The following is a 13,867-nucleotide window of genomic DNA, read 5'->3' as shown; positions in this document are numbered from 1 at the left end:
GTCCCGGGACTCGCAGTCTCTGCCGCGCACGGGGCCGGTTCTGGGGGAGGGAATGTAAACAAATCGGGGTTTTATAGTTACCTCACACTCGAGTGCCGTGTGCATCTCCTCTCCGCTCGGTACCAAACCCCGGCTGCACCAAATCGTGTATTCACCAAAGCCGGCTGCGCCAACTGCGTCGCGGAGACCCGCGCGTCGGACACCACGCTACGCTAGCGGCGTACACGGCCCACTCAAGTCCTTGCGCAGCCGCACCCCGTCCGCCTATGGGCGCTACGCTCTGGGCGTATACGCACCACCCAGCCATTCACTTCGAATAACGCAACTAGCGTAGGGGAACTGCCCCACTCGAGGAGTCCACACGGACCGTGAGAGCAATAGGAAATTCGAGTCTACGCAAACTGCGGAGCTCAGCGCTAGTTTTGTTCCAAGAAAAGACGCCGCGGGGGAGTTGAGAAGGCGTCTCACGCATGCGTGGAGAGACCATTTACCCCTCGCCTTTTCCCTGGGCTTTGCATGTCGGTTGCTGCGGCCCGCGGGAGGCGGACGAGTAAGGGAAGCTGTAAACGAAAACGCTTCAGCAGGTTTCAGATTGATAAATTAAAATGTTTATCTGTACAGGAGTTAAACATCTACGTTAATTTAACCCCTCCCCTTTATTCAAGTAACCTTTCAATCTCCGAGGGGAAAAAGGAACTAGTACTTATTTAGTGCTAAATGCGAGGTATTTTGCATAGTTCTCCCACCCCCACCTCCCAATTTATTCTAAAGAGCACTTCCTGTGGGCCTTCCAAGCCTAAAAGAAAAAGTTGAATCCAGAGAGCTTGTCAGGCACGTAGAGGAATTCTCGAGGCTTCTGACAACTTTCCAACCTCTTCCACTACCTCCTACTGCTTAATCGATTATTTCTTAACACCCAATAGCAAAACCTCCGGATTCAGCCGAGCAGTTCCAAGAACTCCTGATCATGTCGTGCTCATTCCTGCTCCCATTGCTTTGCTCACACCATACTTGACATGTGAATTGTTTCCTCCCCACTACAGGAGCAATTCACAGCCGGTACTTTCTTAAAAGGTGGCTGCCTTTACTTTCATTACCCTGCTTTTCGGCATTTGATCTCCATGGTGAGGCTTATTCATTCTCTCTGGTGTGTCTGATTCTGTATCCAGCCAGAGAGTTACGGCAATGCCTTATTGATATCTACCAGAGTGCATAAAACCATGATCAATAGTAATAGCAAGATTTACTCTGTGGCAGGTACTTCCTGTTTGCTCTACATCGGTATTAGTTTCATTCTCATAACACAAAGAAGTGGGTATTATCCTGCACCAGAAAACCGAGACACTACTGAACAGGTAGGGAGGAGAGTTGAGATCGAGACCCAGTTAGGACTACATATTCTGGTATTCTGCATATTTAATGAAGGAAAATTGTTTTGTTTTTGTTTAGTATCCCTACAAAGAATGTCTTTTAGGTGCTCAGTAAAGGCCTTCTGACTGCCAAGTAACTCAGCTTCTCAGATCCCTTTGTTTCTTTGAAAAAGCCAACCCATTGACCTCCTGCAGGTTTTCACTGCTGCCATTAGGAAAAGGGAGAAGTCCTGAGGTTTAAAGAGATCAAGTCTGAGTACTAGCTTCGGGTCTCACCATTGTCACTAACTGTGGGTGACCATGGCCATGGTCCTCAGATTCATCGATAAAGGAATTGGTCTAAATTTATCCCGAAGTCTTTAGAGTTTATAAAATCAGAACCAAAGTCTTTAGGTTTCATAAAATCAATATATAGTACTTCTTTTGGGTTCAGAGCATAAAAAGTTCCAAATTATCTATCCTGACATTTTAAGGCTATAATTATTTTATTGAACGTATTATTTCAGCAACTTTAAAATATATGCAATATCTTTCTCCTAAATTTCCATAAGGTAGAGCACTTACATTCCTGATATTAATATTTTAAGGTACTTACAACTTCACTGCTTTTTAAGGCAGAGGAACCAGAGATCAAATTACCAACATCTGCTGGATCATCAAAAAAGCAAGAGAGTTCCAGAAAAACATTTATTTCTGCTTTATTGACTATGCCAAAGCCTTTGACTGTGTGGATCACAATAAACTGTGGAAAATTCTGAAAGAGATGGGAACACCAGACCACCCGACCTGCCTCTTGAGAAACCTGTTTGCAGGTCAGGAAGCAACAGTTAGAACTGGACATGGACCAACAGACTGGTTCCAAATAGGAAAAGGAGTACGTCAAGGCTGTATATTGTCACCCTGCTTATTTAACTCCTATGCAGAGTACATCATGAGAAATGCTGGGCTGGAAGAAGCACAAGCTGGAATCAAGATTGCCGGGAGAAATATCAATAACCTCAGATATGCAGATGACACCACCCTTATGGCAGAAAGTGAAGAAGAATTAAAGAGCCTCTTGATGAAAGTGAAAGATGGAGAGTGAAAAAGTTGGCTTAATACTCAACATTCAGAAAACTAAGATCATGGCATCCGGTCCCATCACTTCATGGCAGATAGATGGGGAAACAGTAGCTGACTTTAATTTTTTGGGCTCCAAAATCACTGCAGATGGTAATTGCAATCATGAAACTAAAAGACGCTTACTCTGTGGAAGGAAAGTTATAACCAACCTAGGAAGCATATTAAAAAGCAGAGACATTACATTATCAACAAAGGTACATCGAGTCAAGGGTGTGGTTTTTCCCATAGTCATGCATGGATGTGAGAGTTGGACTATAAAGAAAGCTGAGTGCCGAAGAACTGATGCTTTTGAACTGTGGTGTTGGAGAAGACTCTTGAGAGTTCCTTGGACTGCGAGGAGATCCAACCAGTCCATCCTAAAGGAGATCAGTCCTGGCTGTTCATTGGAAGGACTGATGTTGAAGCTGAAACTCCAATACTTTGGCCACCTCATGCGAAGAGCTGACTCATTTGAAAAGACCCTGATGCTGGGAAAGATTGAGGGCAGGAGGAGAAGGGGACGACAGAGGATGAGATGGTGGGATGGCATCACCAACTCAATGGACATGAGTTTGGGTAAACTCCGGGAGTTGGTGATGGACAAGAAGGCCTGGAGTGCTGTGGTTCATAGGGTCACAAAGAGTCAGACACAACTGAGTGACTGAACTGAACTGAATTCTGCATAGAAGTTAAATAAGCAGAGTGATAATATATAGCCTTTCCCTATTTGGAACCAGTCTGTTGTTCCACATCCAGTTCTAACTGTTACTTCTTGACCTGTATACAGATTTCTCAGCAGGCAAGTCAAGTGGTCTGGTATTCCCATCTCTTTCAGGATTTTCCACATTTTATTGTGATCCACACAGTCAAAGGCTTTGGCATAGTCAATAAAGCAGAAATAGATGTTTTTCTGGAACTCTTTTGCTTATTTGATGATTGAATGGGTGTTGCCAATTATGTATTTACGAGGCTAATAATGTCCAACTGGTACACACAGGTACAGAGGACCATTGGCCAAATATACAAGTTACTCAACAGCTACAGCTGAATTGAATTCCACCATGATACTCATCCCTGTTCCAGCCCTTTCTCTCAGGATTCCCTAGATGTCCCACACTTTAGGAACTAAAGAGTTAATGCCTGGCTAAGACAGACTTCTGTTTTAATTGACATGTCTTTATGCTCTATTAATTTTATATATTTTAAATATCATCTCTGTATAAAACTATAGGGTAATCTAAGAAAATATACTATGTCTGCTACCACTTTTATATACTCACTCAGACATTCATATATACTCAAGTATCAGCATATTGATTAGGGCAGGACTAAGAAGAAAATTACTATGTAGGATAAATGACTGAGTTGCAAACCAGTATATTGCTTTCCCTATTGGGAAAAGGAATCTCAGACAGTGATGTGTAGGCTTACTCAAAATTACCTGCTAAGGTAAACAGAAGTGCAGCAAAAAATCACTATAATGTTTTATTTTTATCAGTTTCATATTCATATCAGTTTTAGGGAAAAGAATTTCTAATATGTTAGAATCGTGGAACTTTCTGAAAGGTCAGACTTTTTTTTTTTTGCAGTCATTTCATTTGATTCAAAAAGAAGCTCATCTGAACTATAAAAACAGTTTAGATGATTTGCAATATGTGGGGGGAAGAGAAAGTATTAAATTATGTGCAAATGGTTGACCCTCATTTGCTTTGCTTCAATCACAATTTTATTTCACATATCTAAAATTTCAAGGATGACCAATCTACCTTTGTGCAGCAAGATATAATAAATCCAATGGCTTTTTTTTTTTTCACTTCAGAGGGTTAGAAAAGAACCAGCTACAATAAATAAAGGAAATAAGAACCATGCTTCACACCTCAATCTTTAGCTGTGAATAAAGAAAATCTGTCATAAACCTTTTTTCCCCTCTAGTAGAGGAGAAAATTGACATCATACACAACAAAATTAAGAGCCTTTAATTAAGTTTATTAAAAACGTGAGTGCTTCTGAGAAATCAAGCCTTTCAAACTCAACTATTCTTTCCATGAATCAAAATGAGTAATAAAGACAACAGAAACTCCTTAAGTCCATATTCAGTTTAAACTGATTTTTACATGACCAAAAATGTTTGGTTCAGACAAGTTTATACCTGAGAAGGAAGACTAAATTATATTGGTATATAGCCCTGATGTGGAGAGTACTAAGTACCAGGAATAGGTGTTAAAGAATTGGGAAAAGAAGAACTCAGGAATATGTTCTAAATCTAGACTCAAAATTAACAACTTGCTTATTCAGTTTTAGAGACTCCACATTTTAGCCTGGAAATTAAGGCTTCAGCTTTAGATCTAAATCCAGAGAAACATGAAAGGTATATTTCCCCCCTTGTTCTTTAAGACCTGTAACACTATGTGACATTAAACATGTCAACCCTATGGTCAGGATGGGAATTGAGGTCTGTGGGGTCATCTTTTTCTGATCCCTTGAGGAATTATGGCTCTATCTCAACTAAAGCCTTGCCATTCCTAAAGTGAAGATAAACAGGCCCTCAGAACTTACATGGAAATTCTCAGAGAGAAACACAGAAGCCCTTGTGTCTCTTTCTAAAAAGCAGGACTCATGAACTAGAGAAGGCCATCGTCTTTCAGAGATGGTAACAAAGGGAACGGGACAGGCACGGACCTCACCCTGGTGAGAAACACATTTGATTGACATGCCTGGCAAGTGAGATCATTTTAAACTGGTAGGCTAATTCAATAAAGTCAGTTTCAAGTTCTCTGCAGAAATAAAAATAGATTAGAGAAATGAAACAAAATGACAAGTCAAGCAACTCACCCAGCCAGGGTAGAAAATTAGCTTTCAAAAAAAGCTTTCTTTTATATGCTTTGCCTAGATAATGCTAACAATAAACTTGCCAGATCCCTTAGTTTTAATTCACTGTGATACAAACAAAAGACCCTTAACTTTAGATATCCCTACTGGGAGAAAGACAATAATGTAGAAGCTTAGAACTTCTGATTTCAGCCTCTGATTTGCCATGGCAAATCCTTTCAAAATAGGAATGAGACCTACCCTAGGAGAAAGGGGAAGACCCACTCAGAAGAATAAACAAAAGCAAGAAGCTCAGTGCTAGAGCGAGGATAACAGGCCAATAACAGATTTGACTATGTGACAGTGATGGAAAAGCTTCTCCCTCAAACCCACTCTATTGTCCTCACCAACCCTGGAATTCCACATTTAGAACTTTGTTCCTGGGCCTTGAAACCAAAGAGACTTTGAGGGAAGTTTACTACCATTTTATTACTTATCTATATTGCTGTGAGAACATACTTCTTGAGGTCTTTACTGAAGAGAAAGGTTTTTAAGAAGGGAGGAAATTTTATTATCCAGATTCTTAAGGGTAGTGTGGTATAAAAAGGACAGGAGGAAAAACAAGACATACTGCCAACTTTTCAGTCTTGCTTCTAGCTACCTTGCTCACTCACAGAATACTAAAAAGAAGAAAAACAGAAGGCTTGGTAAGCAGCCCCTTGTACCAACCAAGGGGCTCCAGAGGCCAGCAGTCAGTCATCTTTAAATTCCGGGAGCACAGTGGAAATCAACTTTCCAAACCTTAACTCTTATTTCAAAGGAATATGTATTTATCATGTAATATAAATAGCCACATGAATATTACAGATTTAAAGACTATTTGTGGATGGTTATTGTTCAATTTAATAAAAATTATCAACATGGAAATGAATTAACAGTAAGTCACCATGTAAATGTTTTTAAAAGCAAATTCATTTGTGTAACAAGTTAAATTAATAAAGTCATTTTTAAATTCATTTAAAAATGTCATCATATGAGAGCAAATTTCAAATCTTGTCTAGGGCTTCCAAGATAATTAATAATGGGACTCATTTCACTAATGACATTTATGAAAATAATCAAATACACCTTTTAAAGCCAAGATACACTTGGTTTATCTTAACAAATATTGCTTACCTTTATTAAGAATCTGACAGCAAGAAAGCAGCAAAATTCTAAATATCCGGGAAGCCAGCAAATGAATTGTCAAAACAAAAGAAGCTTGTAGGGATTTCTGAATTTTTCTTGTACTGTTTCTAAGTAAAGCTCAAATCATATTTTATTTTTATTAGAATAAGCCACTTTTGCATTCTTCATAGAATCCCATAAAATCACCTCTTCTTACCAGCATACATCTTTACGAGTTTTTGAAACTTCCTAACACTTTGTGAGGAATGATTCTGGCAATACTCAGTAATTAGCAACCTACTATGCTTAACCTTTTCCTTGTAAATATCACTTATAGCCTCAAATGGTTTCATCACATTCAAATTTCATTCCAGTTACAAAGATGGTTGCTTTCTCTAAGCAGTTAGATTTCAGTTTTTCTTCCCACCCTAAACATATGAAGGTGTATGGTTTAAAATGTGCCAGATGCCATTTTAAGTACTGTGAATATGGTAACTAATTTTATTCCTATGACAGCCCTGCAAGGTAGATATTATTATGCCTATTTCATAGATAAAGAAAACTGAGGCAGTTAGCAAGGGGTTGGAGCCACAAACCCAATCCAGACAGTCTGGCTCTGGAGATTATGTTCTTAATCCTTACATTACTTTATTCTTATCTAGCTACTATATGTAGGTCCCAATTTTTCTGAGAATATCTCCATACTTTCTCTGCAAAATTTGGTAATCAAAAAAATAAAAAATTAGTAGAACCATAAAGTGGTAGCTTTCCAGGCTGTAAATGTAACAGGTCAATGAAAATTGTAAATGGAATAGAGAGTAAAAACATTTAAAGATACATATCATGTGAACATTTGATTTATCTTTGAGCTTGACTAGCTTGAATCAATTCCAAGGGAGATTATTCCAGTCTCTTAAATTAAAATGTTAATTAGCCAATTTGGTTATATATTTAGATGAAAGCTTTCCCCTCTTTATGGTGACTTGATGTAATTGTTCAAGTATTTATTTATGCTAGTTAAGTCATTAAAAATTAGGCAGAATCAGGTGTATGTTAATGACTTTGATCACAGTCATATATATATGAGCTATTAATGTGGTAATCAATGAAGAATTGGTCAAGTGCAGGCAAATATATCCCAGCAGATTTAAACTAAAATTCAGTTAGGGGATTAAAGGTTCATTTCAGTCCTTGGATTTAGATGAATCTACCTCCTCTGAAGTCTACTTTGGGGAAAAAAGGCAAATTTTAAGTGATGAAACTATTTATAGGTAAAAGTTTGTGCTTCTTTGATGTGTAGGCCACTACATAGCTGGAAAATGAGGGCAAAGAAAATATGATTCTTTACCTAAAGTTGCTTACAGCCCAGTCAGGGAGGTAATTGAAAAGACAATTATGGCGCAGTGATAAGGGCTATGTTCGCAATAATATGGGTTGCTATGACTGCAAAAATGCTAATGGCACTCCCAGCTTTATAAAGGTCCCAGACCAAATCCCCTTCACTCACACTCACTCTGCCTCATTGGAGTAAACTGAGGATTCTGCATGAAGAATACCAAAATCACGTGTCTCCTGTTCTGCCTTATGCGTGGGGTGTTTCCGGAGAGACCAGGAATGTGTGCTCTGAGGAAAACCTTTTATGTTCTTAGGGTGGAGAGAGTCCACAACAAACATACATTATCTTTACAGAGAATCACGTGTGTGCATTAGTCTTTACTTGAACTTTCTAGAATTTACATCAAACAGTGACTACTTTTGAGTATGATTTTAGCATGAGCCTCTCGCTGTATGTTTCCCAGTTCTTTACATTTTTTTAAGATACCTGATTCGTGAGCAATGTTAGAAATGTAAGTAGAATGTATCTGACCATTCCAGGTGATACTGGCTGCAAAATAACCAAGCTCTGTAGCAGAGATATTTGGGATTTTTCCTCTACACCTTTTTATTAAGGTGTTTTATTATTTATTATTCCTATATTTATTATTATAGGAAGCACATTTGGGAAATATTTGCACCTCTGCTATCATCAAAGAGAAATGTTATAAATCACCTGTATTGTCTTCTATGGCCTAACTTTCCTTTTTACAATTGTATAGGCATAAGGGAGTAGGAAATAGAAACTAGGTATCAACAGAATCATACAAATTTCCAACTTGCTTTGCTCTTTGAAATCCCTGGAGAACTAGCCAGTCTTCAAAGACTAGATGAAACCCTACATCCTAGACAGTGGCTCCTCCAAATTAGGTATTAGATCCAACATGTAACTGTGTCCACTGGAACTTTTAATAAAGGTTGAAAGAAAAGGTTAGAAAGCCTATGTTTGGAAATCCGTGTGTGTGATATTAAATTGGTTCAGAGAACTTGATTGCCTGTGTCAGGCCAGATGGTATTTGTGCTTGTGAAATGAGGCCCAAATTGGAAAACTCTACTATCCCTTGGGCTTCCCTGGAGGCTCAGCAGTAAAGGATTCCCCAGCAATGCAGGAGCCGCATGAGACACAAGTTTGATTTCTGAGTGAGAAAGATCCCCTGGAGGAGGTCATAGCAACCCACTCCAATATTCTTGCCTGGAGAATCCCCATGGGCAGAGGAGCCTGGCAGGCTATAGTCCATAGGGTTGCAAAGAGTCAGACGCAACTAAAGTGACTTAGCATGCATGCACCCAATCATCACTTAGACAATAATCTGTTTGCAGTTATGTTCCTAATTTAGTATCTGTCAAAGACTGTCTTTGAAGCAGTTCAAATCTTATCTAGAAGCTATGCTGAGCCAAAATACTAAATAATGCAATACTAAATGATAATTATTAATCATAATCATAACAAGCAGTTACAGTATAAGGTTTACTATGTGCTGACCCTAATGTTCCAAAGTTACATTATTGATGGTCAAGAAACAAATAATAAATATGGGAAAAAGTATTCTTAAACCCATTCCCATATTTGGCATGGGTTAAAAAAAAAAAAAAAAAAAAAGACCGGCTTGGTCAAAAGTTGCTTTGGTCAGTAATTTGAAGCCTTGTTAGACTTTAATATTCTTTTTATAGATATAGGTAGGAGATTTAAGTAGATTAATCATTATTAATTTATATGAGACATTAGCTGGGAATCATGTGTGTTTTGGGCTTCCCTGGTGGCGCAGCGGTAAAGAACCTGCCGGCCAAGGCAGGAGATACAGGTTCGATCCCTGGGTCTGGAAGATCCCCTGGAGAAGGAAATGACAACCCACTGCAGTGCTCTTGCCTGGGAAATCCCATGGACAAAGGAGCCTGGTGGGCTACAGTCCACGTGCGAAAGAGTCAGACACGACTTAGCAGCTAAGCAACAATAACCTGTTTTCTAGCCTTTATGCTGCCCGCAGGACCAGCTATAAAGCTTTCTAGGGCCCAGTGAGAAATGAAACTGTGGGACCCCGTCATCATAAGTATTAAGAATTTCGAGATAACAACAACAGAGCAATATACCAAGCACAGGCCCTCCTGAGCACGGGGTCCCATGTGACTGTACATGCTACATGGCCGCGATGAAGCCAGCCCTGACTGGCCATTAACACTTTAGTGAATTACTTAAAAAAAAATTCTTCCCGAGGACAAAAAAAAATCCTTGAGAATAAATTTATTTATAAAAAGGTAGTCAATAAATTAATCAAAATCTTTATAGATTTTATAAACTCTTTACATGATATGGCAAGTTACTGTGAAGATAACCTCTTAGAAGGTATGGGTCATGTGACATTTTTGTTTTGCTGAGACTGTTGAAGTTATAACCAAAGATATATTCAACATATAGCATTTCAACATGGGAGACTGTTTTGTTCCTAATTTGAAGAATTCAGTTGTAAAATGAAGTATGAGATGATTAGGAAATTTTTAATACTGATGGGACATTTGATAATACAGAAATATTATTAATTTTTAAATGTATAGTAATAAAATTGGGCCTAAGAAAAGAATTCTTTTCTTTTAGAGGAATAGATGAGACTTAATAGATGAAATAAGATTGTCTGAGTTTTGCTTTAAAATAATCCAGTGAGAGTACAGATGATGCAAGGTTATTTCTGTATAAATTGTTGAAGGGGGTGATGGTTATATGGATGCTCATTCTATTTTCTCTAATTTTGTGTTTTAAAAATTCCATAATAGTAAAATATGAAGCATTGTAATAAAGGCAAATTAACCAAATATACCTAGTGTCTATAATGCTTCAGTAATTAGACCAAATAGGCACATGAATGATTTTATAAATGTAGAGCTTTTAAGATACAATTTTGGGACTAAGTTTTCAGAATCAGTCTGTATTTTTTCCCTGTTTTAAATAAGAAGTACAAAAACTAACAATAGCCTTAGAGCTGGAGCAATTCTGAGATAACCAAAATGGATCAGTAATGACATCAGCCAATATGATGCAGTCATGCCTGTGCCTAACACTTATTTGTTTAATAAAATAGTTAGACTGGTCATTTGTGGGGCAAACTGGGCATGTCTTGAAAGTGATGCAGATGTGACTTTAAAATTATTTGGCTCCATTCTAAAATAGACCCACCCTCTTCGAAGGAAACAAACAAAAAATAACTAATTTGCATCTAACTTAAACTTTCGACTGTGCTTAGAACAAAACTCTTAATACTTCTACTTATATTTCATTTGAATTTTTATACTTTCTAGCATTCCGTACTGAAAGCAAAGGGCATTGTTTAAGTATTTACTACATTTGTGCAATATTTAAACTGCTAAATTTAAATAACACTTTAACAGCATTGTTAATGGAAAAGTTTGGTGGTTATAATCAGTCAGTTCTAGATTAAACTGGTAATGGGAATGGTGTTAAGAGTTAGAGAGGATGTGTAACAGCTAACCCCAAATTACTATAACAATGAAGTTCTGGTGAGCTTGTCTTCATTGGCGTCAGGTGAATTGACTTGTGGACTAACCATGATTAAGAATGACAGAATCTTACCAGTTTGGGGCTGATGAGGCAAGTTCTGCCAGTGAAACACAATTGACCTGTAAGAGGACAGGTAAGGAGACTGAGAAATTCAGGTTCAAGTTTCTGGTTTCTTCTCCTTTCTTGTCTCCCTCATCCAATCCCAACCTACAATAAGTTGGCACTTCTTTCAAACCATTAATAATTATTCTGCAAAATGATTTATCCATTCCAACAATTAGTATAAGAGGTGATAGAATGACCAAATATCATTTCATTGACTTTATAAGGAAAATAATATTATTTAATAACTATCTTCTATGAAGGATGAATGGAGATTTTACAGTATCAAATCAGTCCACACAACAGAAATGAAACAAGGGCATGTATTTCAGAAGAAGAGCATGTATTTCTTATTATTTTCTGAGTAAACAATGGATGTTTATATATTCTGACTTCTCTTTCTTTCCTTTCATAGCCAATATTCTTTAAAAGGTGGTTTTTTGGGTTTTTTCCCCCAAACAAACTCATTCAGCCCACTTTCTCAACTCACCTACTGAAATTGAGCTTTCACTACTATCAGTTTGGGGCTGATTACCCAATAAGGTTACCCAAATGGCACCTTAGTTACTCACTCTAGTGCTCACTTTTAACTGTATTGTTTCATTTGTCTGCTCCTTTTCAGGCAGTTTAAACCCTTCCTCCTTCAAATACTCAGGAAATTTGATGGATCTGATGATAGGTGAAGAAGACTTGCCCAGGACACAGCATCATATGTGACCAGCGGGGTGGCACCTTTCTACCAGACTGAGGGCCCAACAAGTCAGAAACCTGCCTAGTTGTCCCACCACCAGCCTTGTTCCCGTTCAGGTAGGAATCCTCCCCATTCGTGTTAACAGAAGACAGCACTCTTCTGATAGTTTATCAACTCACTAGTGACTCCTTTCCTATTTTCTTCATGATTTTTTGTTCTCTAAACTCCCACACATGTAGGCAGTTTCTTCTGGGTCCTCTTATTTATCATTCTACACCAGTGTTTGTGAAGGAGAGTTCTAAGGATGACTTGTATCAGCATCAGAGACTATAAAGATTCTTATGAAAAGTGCAATTTACCACCCTTACCCTAGTGAACCAGCATCTTGGGGATGAAACTCAAAAATCTGAATGTAAAAATCACCTCTCAGGTAATTCTTACTAAAAAAATCAGGATTGAGAATTACTGTTTTACCCACTCAACCTGGATTGTTTTATCCAATCCCGTGGCTTCAGTTACTATCTATATGTTGATGACATCTGTCTCCTTGTTTTCAGATATAAAAATTCTACTTGATATCTCTCAGGCAATTCTAATTTAAGATGTCCCAAATTGAACATACTGTCTCCCAGTCCTGCAATTCTTCTCTTGTTTCCCTGTAGTTTTCAAAATGGTTCTACTTCGTTCCCAGAAGGGGGGATACAAGCAGAAGTGAAATAGTCATTCTTGCCTCCTCTCTCAATTTATTCTCTCCTTACGACATTTTTTCTTGGCCTCATCGTGAGACATGTGGGATCTTGGTCCCCCAACCAGGGATAGAACCCACGCTGCCTGCATTGGAAGGTGGGGTCTTAACCACTGGACCACCAGAGAAATCCTCCCTGTGACTCTTGACTCCTACTTCCCAGTACACCTAAGTCACTCCCCTAGAACTAGACTAGTAGCCTAAAACTAGTTGGCATCTTTTCAAGTCCACCTCCGATCCATCCTCCACGGTGAAAATGGGAATCATCACCAACTCAGTTAGACCACTCCCATGCAAAAACTTTTCAAAGCCTCACAACACCCTTTCACATTATCTCTGAAGATTTATCTGTTACTTCACTCTAAAACTATACTGCCCAACATAGTAGCCCCTAGCCACATGTGACTACTGAGCACTTGAAATTAGGTTAGTCCAAACTGAAAAGTGCTTTAAGTTTAATTCACCTATTAGATTTCTCAAACATTGTACCAAAAAAAAAAAAAGTAAAAATGTGTCATTGATAATTTTCCAAATTGGTTACATTGCTGAGACCATATGATTTTTAAAATATCGGGCTAAATAAAATATTATTAAAATTTTTTACCTGATTCCTTTTATTTTCTTAATGTGACTTCTAAAAATGTTTAAATCACATAGGTGCTTCACATCATACTTCTAGAACTCTATAATCCAGCCAAACTGAAAAACTGGTTACTCCCTTAAAAGTTATACTTTTCCTTGTTTAAACTGTCCCCTCTGCTCTGCACCCCTTTCCCTTCCTTCATCTGATTGCCTCCTACTTGTCCTTCAGCAGTGTACACACACATGAAATTCCCTGCCCCTTTTCCTTCCCAAACCAATTCTGGGTGAGCTGTGCTTCCTACACGCTTGCACAAACAGCACATAAGTTGCAGTGTACGGCACCTGTGGTTTCCTTGTCTACCCCCGTCTTTGTCTCCTATGCGCTCCAATTGCTTGTCAGCAGGACTGTGGCTTGTTCA

The 13,867-nt window shown here is 38.4% G+C and overlaps 1 protein-coding gene across 2 annotated transcripts in view; it reads right to left on the bottom strand.

Moving 5' to 3' along the window:
- Window positions 1-13,867, bottom strand: part of SLC39A10 (solute carrier family 39 member 10) — a 139,624-nt gene that overhangs the window by 63,173 nt on the left and 62,584 nt on the right. Inside the window, exon 1 of one of the 2 annotated variants that reach the window (XM_070458474.1) lies at window positions 82-337. The exons of the other annotated variant lie outside the window; for it this stretch is intronic. The gene's annotated coding sequence lies outside the window, so the exon portion shown is untranslated. Of the gene's footprint in view, window positions 1-81; window positions 338-13,867 lie in introns of those variants that run through there. 2 annotated transcript variants of the gene reach the window in all.

Source organism: Odocoileus virginianus, chromosome 30 (genome assembly GCF_023699985.2).
Source record: "Odocoileus virginianus isolate 20LAN1187 ecotype Illinois chromosome 30, Ovbor_1.2, whole genome shotgun sequence".
Taxonomy (NCBI): Eukaryota; Metazoa; Chordata; class Mammalia; order Artiodactyla; family Cervidae; genus Odocoileus; species Odocoileus virginianus.
Note: the sequence above shows the minus strand (reverse complement) of the source record. Positions and strands in the feature narration are given on the sequence as shown.